This window comes from Lissotriton helveticus, chromosome 12, assembly GCF_964261635.1.
Source record: "Lissotriton helveticus chromosome 12, aLisHel1.1, whole genome shotgun sequence".
Classification (NCBI taxonomy): Eukaryota; Metazoa; Chordata; class Amphibia; order Caudata; family Salamandridae; genus Lissotriton; species Lissotriton helveticus.
In genome coordinates, this window is record NC_136073.1 from 129,160,482 (window position 1) to 129,168,348 (window position 7,867).

The 7,867-nt window shown below is 46.0% G+C and overlaps 1 non-coding gene across 1 annotated transcript; it reads left to right on the forward strand.

Annotated features, from left to right (window-relative positions):
* Positions 1-3,439: 3,439 nt before the first annotated feature.
* On the forward strand, positions 3,440-3,521 carry TRNAL-UAG (transfer RNA leucine (anticodon UAG)). The gene has a single exon. It is a non-coding gene; the product is annotated as a tRNA-Leu (tRNA).
* The last annotated feature ends 4,346 nt before the right edge of the window (positions 3,522-7,867 follow it).

A 7,867-nucleotide genomic window follows, 5' to 3' on the forward strand; every position in this document is an offset into this window, starting at 1 on the left:
GGGACTGACGGCGCCCCGTTAGTCCTTCGGGGGGACTAACGGGCCGCCGAGGGGCGGCCTGTTCTGGATCGCCCGTAAGTTAACCCAACATGTTGGCATAATGTATATGCTAATAAAACTGCAACAACTTTCTCCATCAACTTGTGTGGTGTCCGTTATTGTGGGATGGGGGGGGTTGTGTGTAAGCGGGTACGGGCCGATATTGGCACTATGTACACGGAAAGCAGTAAAGCGCCGGCAGGGTGTCCCCTCGTGCGATGCGCTCGCCGCAGGCCTTGCAGACGGAGATCCAAAAGCCTTTAAAGTCTGGGTAATAAAAAAGGTCAACACTTAAAGGAAAACCATAAAAGCACGCATGTCAGAGCATAAAAATAGAAATTTGGGAAACGAGAGCAGGTCATGGGATGAACAGGAGCGAAATGCAGCTGGAGGAGAGCAAGGGAAGGAGGGACGAAAAGAGGAGGAGAGGGTGAAAGGAGAAGGAGGAGAGGGTGAAAGGAGGAGGGGAAGAGAGGGTGAAAGGAGGAGTGGAAGAGAGGGTGAAAGGAAGAAGGAAGGTGGGACGAAAGGAACAGGGGAGGAGAGGACGAAAGGAAGAGGGGAGGGACGAAAGGAGGAGAGGGCCAAAGGAAGAGAGAAGGAGCGGGCAAAAGGAGGAGGGAAAGTGGGCGAAAGGAGGGGAGGAGAGGGCGCATGAAAGAGGGTGAAAGGAGGAGGGGAAGAGGGCGAAAGGAAGAGGGGCGGGGAGGGACGAAAGGAGGTGGAGAGGGCAAAAGGAAGAGGGAAAATGAGGACGAAAGGAAGAGGGAAAGAGGGCGAAAGGAGGAGGGTGAAAGGAGGAGGGGAGGAGAGGGCAAAAGGAGGAGGGTAGGAGAGGAAGAGGGAAGGAGAGGAAAAGAGAAGAGGGCGAAAGGAGGGGGGAGGGTGAGAGGAAGCGAGAGGAGAGGAGAAGAAGGGACACAGCGTCCAGCAGCGGGGTGTGTTTAGTCCGAGCAGAGAAGACCCTGGATTGTCCCGAAGCTTATTCTCCGCTTCCACAACCAGCCTGAGGAGTTTGCTGGGTACAGTTGGCGGTTTGATGTGGCACCGTCAGGGAGAAGCTGGCACTGGCGGGCAGTGTGGAAAGAGTGGGGCTGGCAGGCAGAGGCACTCTGAGGAAGGAGAGACGCTGAGGGCAGAGGGAGAAGCCCGCAGCGCTTCGTTTGTGAAATAACAAGTGCTGGGGACTAAAGCGCTGCTCAGACACCTGTGTTTGGCACTATAAAATGTCAGCCTGTCGAATACCAAGGGTGCGGAGCCTTAAATCCACCGCTGCCCTCTTTAATTCGCTGCCAGTCACTCCCTGCCCCCTTATCTCAGTTTTACAGGTTCCTGCTTTCTCCGTTTATGGCGGGGTTTCCGTCTTTCTCTTCCCCCGTCTTTCTGTTTTGTGTTCGTTTCCTTCTCTTGCTCTCGGAAAAAGTCTAATGAGGAGAATTAATTGTTGGTGCCCACACAGGCTCAAATTAAGCACTAGAAGCATGTACCAGTGATCAGTGCTTTAAGTGGCACCAGCGGACAGTGTAAGAAGCATCTACTAGTGAACGAGCGCATAACTACCGAGCGGGGGGGGGGAAAGGCTTCCTCCGTTGGCGGGGGGGGGGGACAGCGGGAGGGGGGTCGGGAAGGCTTCCTCCGTTGGCGGTGGAGGGGGGGGGGGCGGGAGCGGGATGTAAACAAAAGCAGACAGAAAAAATACATGAAGAGCGAAAACGTGCGGGAGCGGGATGTAAATTCCTCCGTTACCTTCTTCATGTTCTGTGCCATGTCATTGTATCTCTCGGCCTGTTCTGCCAGTTTGGCTTTCTGCACCAGCTCGTTTTTAGCCATGACTGCACTAGCTAAGTAAGACAAGCACTCACCTGGGCTCGTGGTCGGCATGAAATGACACAAAAACAACCCCCCTCCACAGAGGAAAACATTAGATTTTGCTGGCGCATGCGTACTTCGTACGCATTGCCGAGGCAAAACCTAACAAGTCAGGTCCCGGGCCGCGCTGTGATTGGCTGACGTCACGGGGGTGTCCCGGCCGGCAGCCAATCACAGCGCGGCCCGGGAATGACGTCACGGGGGTGTCCCGGGCCGGCAGCCAATCGCAGCGCGGCCCGGGACAAAGGGGCGGGGCTTAAAAAAAGCACCAGAAACGCCCCCGAATCGCGTTTTCAAGAGAAAGCGCGATTGACAGCCTCTGTCTCCCAATGGCTAGTCTCCATTTATGGAGCTAGCAAATTGGAAACAGAGGCGGTCCGAACATCCCTACTGTAGACAATAGTTTTCGATCTGGGAGGGGCTTTGCCCCTCGCCAGGTCGAAACCTAAAAAAGTAGTGCGAATGCAATTTAATACAGGGGTGGACATGGGGAGAGCAACAGGAAACGGGGAAGGCTGGCGTGGAAGGCAGAAGCAATTCAGAGGAGCGGCGGGGGAGAGAAAAGTGGCATGGAGGGCCCACGTGGCAGGGAAGAAGAGAAGCACATTGGCATCATCGGGGGCAGGGAAACTCAGGAAGCTGTCTCATGGAGGGTGGCTGGGGAAAGCACACAAGCGAGAGAGAGCAACAGAGTGTCAGAGAGGGCAAGAGAAGTGCATTAGGAAGATAACTGAAAAACACATGCACTCTCATAAAGTGCAAAATGAAAATGAAGAAAAATAGTGTTTGAACAGTAAGCAGTGGAAGGACACAAGTAATGAGCCCATGCTATAGGGGAAGGACAAACACAAGAAGAGGAATTAAAACCCACAAAAAACGGACAAATAAAAAGCAAGCAATGTGAGTGACAATAAAGCCAACCAATGGCTCTGAGCCTACTGTATACTGACACATGATGTTTTTGCCACCAGACAGCATGAGCTGTCTGGAAGGAGAGACCAGAAAAGGAGCAGACTTTGAAGATGCCACAGAAGGCATGACCTCACTTGGCAGTTTTGGTAATATTGCCGAGGCTGGGTGGGGCAAAATGGATTATTGCATGAATATATGAGCTTCTCCGTTGTGTAACTTGTGCTTAACTTTTTAATGAACTACTCTTTATGAAGTTGTCCCAGCACTATGCGCTACGGCTTAGAATATTATCAAGTCACGACAAATTTAGAGCAGATGCTTCTAAACTGGTTTGAAAAACCTCTATCAGAGAGTTGTGTATTTGACGTAAATTTTTGGAGACTCGATTGGCCGAGAGAAGGCTTGTGCAGATTGTGAGTAATACAGATATAATGTTCAGTAACCATTGCACACCAGGCACCCGCCCTCATCCTATCCAGTGAGGCATTTCGATTGCTCTCCTGCAACTTGTGTATCTGATGCTTACAGTGGTTTTATGTTTTTGCATTGTTTTTCAAAACGCAGCATCCTGTGTGTCCTAGAGTAAACATTTAGTTTCTCTGAAGCACTGTTACTATGAGGTAGCGTGGCCGAGCGGTCCAAGGCGCTGGATTTAGGCTCCAGTCTCTCTGGAGGCGTGGGTTCGAATCCCACCGCTGCCAGTAATTTTTACTTTATTATTCAATAAATATTCCTGACAGCACTCGACCCATTGTTCGCTCCTCCAGACATTACATATTGAGTGACTCTAACAACATATCCATATTTTAAGAGCTACACTCTATCCTTTTACGAATTTTCTCACCATTAATTTCTATATTCTTTTCAATGTGTAGCACAAGACATCGTCAGTTTCTCCAGTTTCCGGTACCTACCTATGCATGCTACTTACTGGTAAGGCGATGTTTTGTTTTCAGAATGCTTAGAATACTGTCACTTAAACGTACGCTTTAATAAACATTAATATTTCAACTCCATATGGAGCATCTTGACTGTAATGTTTTGGGCCCCGGGGCCCCCATACACATGGAATAGTGACACAGACTCATTTCATAGTGATGACAGGTCAAATCCATCTAATTTTTGCCGCCCCCAAAAGACAGAGAACCCATAGAAATCTGTTTACCAATCACACATTCATATACTATGTACACTTTACTGAATCTCTTGCTTTACGAGGCGATGAATACTGGAAAGAAAACATGACTGTGAAAAGAATCTGGGGTTCCAAGTTTTGGCAAATTAAAGGAACAGAAGCTGTAATTATAGCATGCATGATACCCAGGGAAATCCTGTTCTTAAACAAAACAATCCAGCAGATGATGTTGGTGCGGTCCACTTCCACTAAAGATGTAGAAACACCATCCACTCACAATGGGACCTATGGTTTGCCTGCATTTGCTTGAGATGGAGTTGCCCTGTGGCCCATACATACTGATGTGTGCATGAACAGGGTTCTCTTCAAAACTCTTGGTCCCTCAGCAAGCATAGAGCAGACTAGACTATAGATATAATATATACACTCAGCAGAAACCAGATAACGTTTGGGTAACCTGTGCCATTGGTGGCTAGCACCTTCCAGATTAATTACTGTGAAGGAGCACCTTTCCAAAATGAGTGAAGAAATGGATTTCATGATTTACTTCTGGGTCCAAACCTAACAAATGATTTGTTTTCAAGGTACTGGAAAACCATAGAAATAATACAAGTCACATTTAAAGTTATCAACAATGGCTTCCAAGTGCACTCAAAGTACAAGTAAGTGGTCAGCCCAAGAATGTCATCTGCCCTTTATCGTCTGAAAGAAAACTTAAATTTTTTACAGAAAGCACAGCCTCAGATGTGAGCCATAGCACAATGAATGTGGGCATTACAGATCTCAAAAGCTGAGAAAGTACATTGCCACCTTATAAACAAGTGTGCTTGTGTTTGATCCTTAAAATCTGACATCAATCAAAAATACAATCGATAAAAAAAGAATCAAACACTATTTCAAGTATCCAAGATACAAATCGCACAGGTGTTTCCATCCCCCCATGCCCCCCATCCCCCCCCCACTCTGTTTTAATGTGAATCGCAAGAATAAGAGAACTGTGGAGAAACTCATTTTATGAGTTAAAACGTTTCTCAGGCTAGCTGAACAGAGCTATCCGTAGTGTCGGCATGAAATGTGCCTTTCTTTACCCAAACAACGCTGTGCAAAAACGGACTTAAAACATAAACTGCATCACCTCTGATGATATTAAACTTAATACCAATTTTACTAAGCTCCCACCCTCCCTCTTGATTCTTCTATTTTTTTTTACCATTCTCTGTACATTAGTTCTAGTTTGTTCCACTCTCCTTGAGCAAGGTCACACATTGAGCTCTCTTCCGCTGTACCGCTGTACTTAGTCATGCCCTGCTCAGTACGTGCACCGGGGAGAGGTTATGAAAGAACTCCGTGCATGGCAGTCACTATAGCATGAATGCTCCTACAAAGGAAACATCCATAGAGTACATGCCAGTACAGCCTATCAAAACCACATACAACTACTAGCCTATGAAAGCCACACTCAGCTGATGATAAGGAGCCTAAGTAGTTCGCCATGATCGTATAGTGGTTAATACTCTGCGTTGTGGCCGCAGCAACCCCGGTTCGAATCCGGGTAACGCCAATGCAGGTGGCAATGTCACGGCAGTGGGCAATATTTTTTATGAAATATCCACTTTAATTTGTAACTGATTCTTATATTGTCTAGATAGATTATAGTAAACACATCTTCACTGTTATCTTATTGACAGCATCGATTTTCACAAATGTATATATATGGCTTTCTTCTTTACAAAAAAATAAAACAAGCGAAAAGCCTTGGGCGATACACATTTGTTTTTTAAATATCTTGCTTAGACGAATGTTTCACAATTGAGTAAATAAGCGACAAACTTTTAAATATACTTTTGGCGCACATACGTTCCAGCGTTGGAGATCGAGAAGAGTTAAAGCAAAGATCTGACTTCAAATTAGAAATATGAGGCACTTCAAAGCCCTCCTTGACTCAGCCAAAAATAGACCCAAAAAACTATTCGATCTCATCAAGATTCCTAACTGCTCTCCCCCAACCTCCAAGTTGGAGGATTCTACAAAGAAAGCAGTGTATTTCACTATATTCTTCGACGAAAAAGTGAAATCCCTTGTGGATCAGGTCGGTCATCCTACTCCTCCAGAGGAACGCAAATCCGTAGCCATTTGGCAGAACTTTGACCCCATCTCTGAAGATGCCCTTCTCAATTGCATCCGCAAAACAAAGCCCTCCAACCATTCTCTGGACCCCATCCCCAGTGCCATTGCCATTGACTACTATACCCATTCCCTTTCCTATTGGACCACGCTGGGCAACGTCTTCCTCTGTCAAGGCTCCCTCCTTGTCTCCTTCAAAACTGGGCAGGTCACCCCTCTGCTTAAAAAACCCACTGCTGAAGCGAATGACCTCAACAACTTCCGCCCCATCACTGACCTACCCTTTCTTGCGAAGATCACAGAAAGATGTGTAGCAAAAGAACTTTCTCGTCATATCAAGGACAATGATCTTCTTGACAATTGTCAGTCCGGCTTCATCCAAAACTGCAGCACTGAAACTGCCCTACTGCAAGTGGTTGATGACGCGCTGAGGATACTCGATTCGGGAGGTTTCTGTCTTCTAATTCTCCTTGACCTTTCTGCAGCCTTTGACACTGTCAATCACAACACTCTCCTCAACACTCTGCAACAGAGAATGGGCATGGAGGGCACTGTGCTTAAATGGTTTGCTTCCTTCCTCTCTGGTAGATCCCAAATGATCAAAATAGCGAACAGTCTTTCATCTCCTTTGGCGGTAGGTCAAGGTGTTCTTCAAGGCTCTATTGTCAGAACCCATGGAAGGTCAAGCCCATTGTTGGTGCTATTACTCATTATCGTTATGGCCAAAGGTGGAGAAATCAGCCAAGGAGTAATGGCTGGGTGGCATTAATACGATTAAGGAATTCCAAGATGGCCGCTGCGCTAGACACTAGCGGTGGTCTAGTCTTTCCCCACATAGGTGTTAGTTCTGAGGTAATGTGAAGCTCGCGCTTCTAATCAAATGTGCACTTTCCAGAGTACTCATCAAAGATTTAACCTCGAGTGTTTTTCTCACTTGTTGGAGAATATTGTGGCAATTGGTAGCTGTCAGGAGAGAAGACGAACGCCTCCGCCGCCGTTATTACCTTTCCCGTTCTCCCCATCCAAAAGGCTTTCAAGGAACCGCAGCGCCACCTAAGAGTCGGAGGAAAGAAGACAGAGCTAAGTTGTGATATCGAGTGAACTAAATGTTGCTAATAAGCATTTAAAGACTTGTATATATTATTGAGAGCGTGACAAATACTTACCAGAGTTTTAAAGAAAGAATTAAAACCTAAAAGACAAGAAAATAAAGATTAATAAGACTGCAGTTAAGTTATAAAATATAAGAATGCTAAAGAACTCTTAAATAACAGGTACTTATCTGAGTAGTGAATCGAAATCTGAACCTGTGATAAAACAAGATAAGAAAGAGAGATAAAACAATATTGATTAAACAAGAGAACTCATGGAAAACTGGTGAGTTTACAATCCTTGTTTGAAGAGAGATTAGACAGAGACAAACATCATAGGAGAAGTAAATCTCCATGGCGCAGTAAAAATTACCCTAGAGAAGAAGAAATAAAATATATAACAGAGGAGAGGCTCAGCTCTTGGAACTTAGGGTAGGTAGAATTAGTTATAGATTTAAGCCAGACAGTATAGAGTAGAGTAGGTTTATAATTGTGTTATTTACATTTTAGATTCTCTCTGAGGAATATACTCAGCTGAACAGGAGAATAATTAGGCGAGTAAAGAGAGGACTAAGTTTCAGGACCAGTCTCTTCTTGATTTGTTATTTTATCCACTCCCCCTTCCCCCTTGGAGGTAACGTTGGAAGTCCATGTTAATTGCTGGACTGCCGGGGCACCTTTGAGTGGCAGTCGGGAA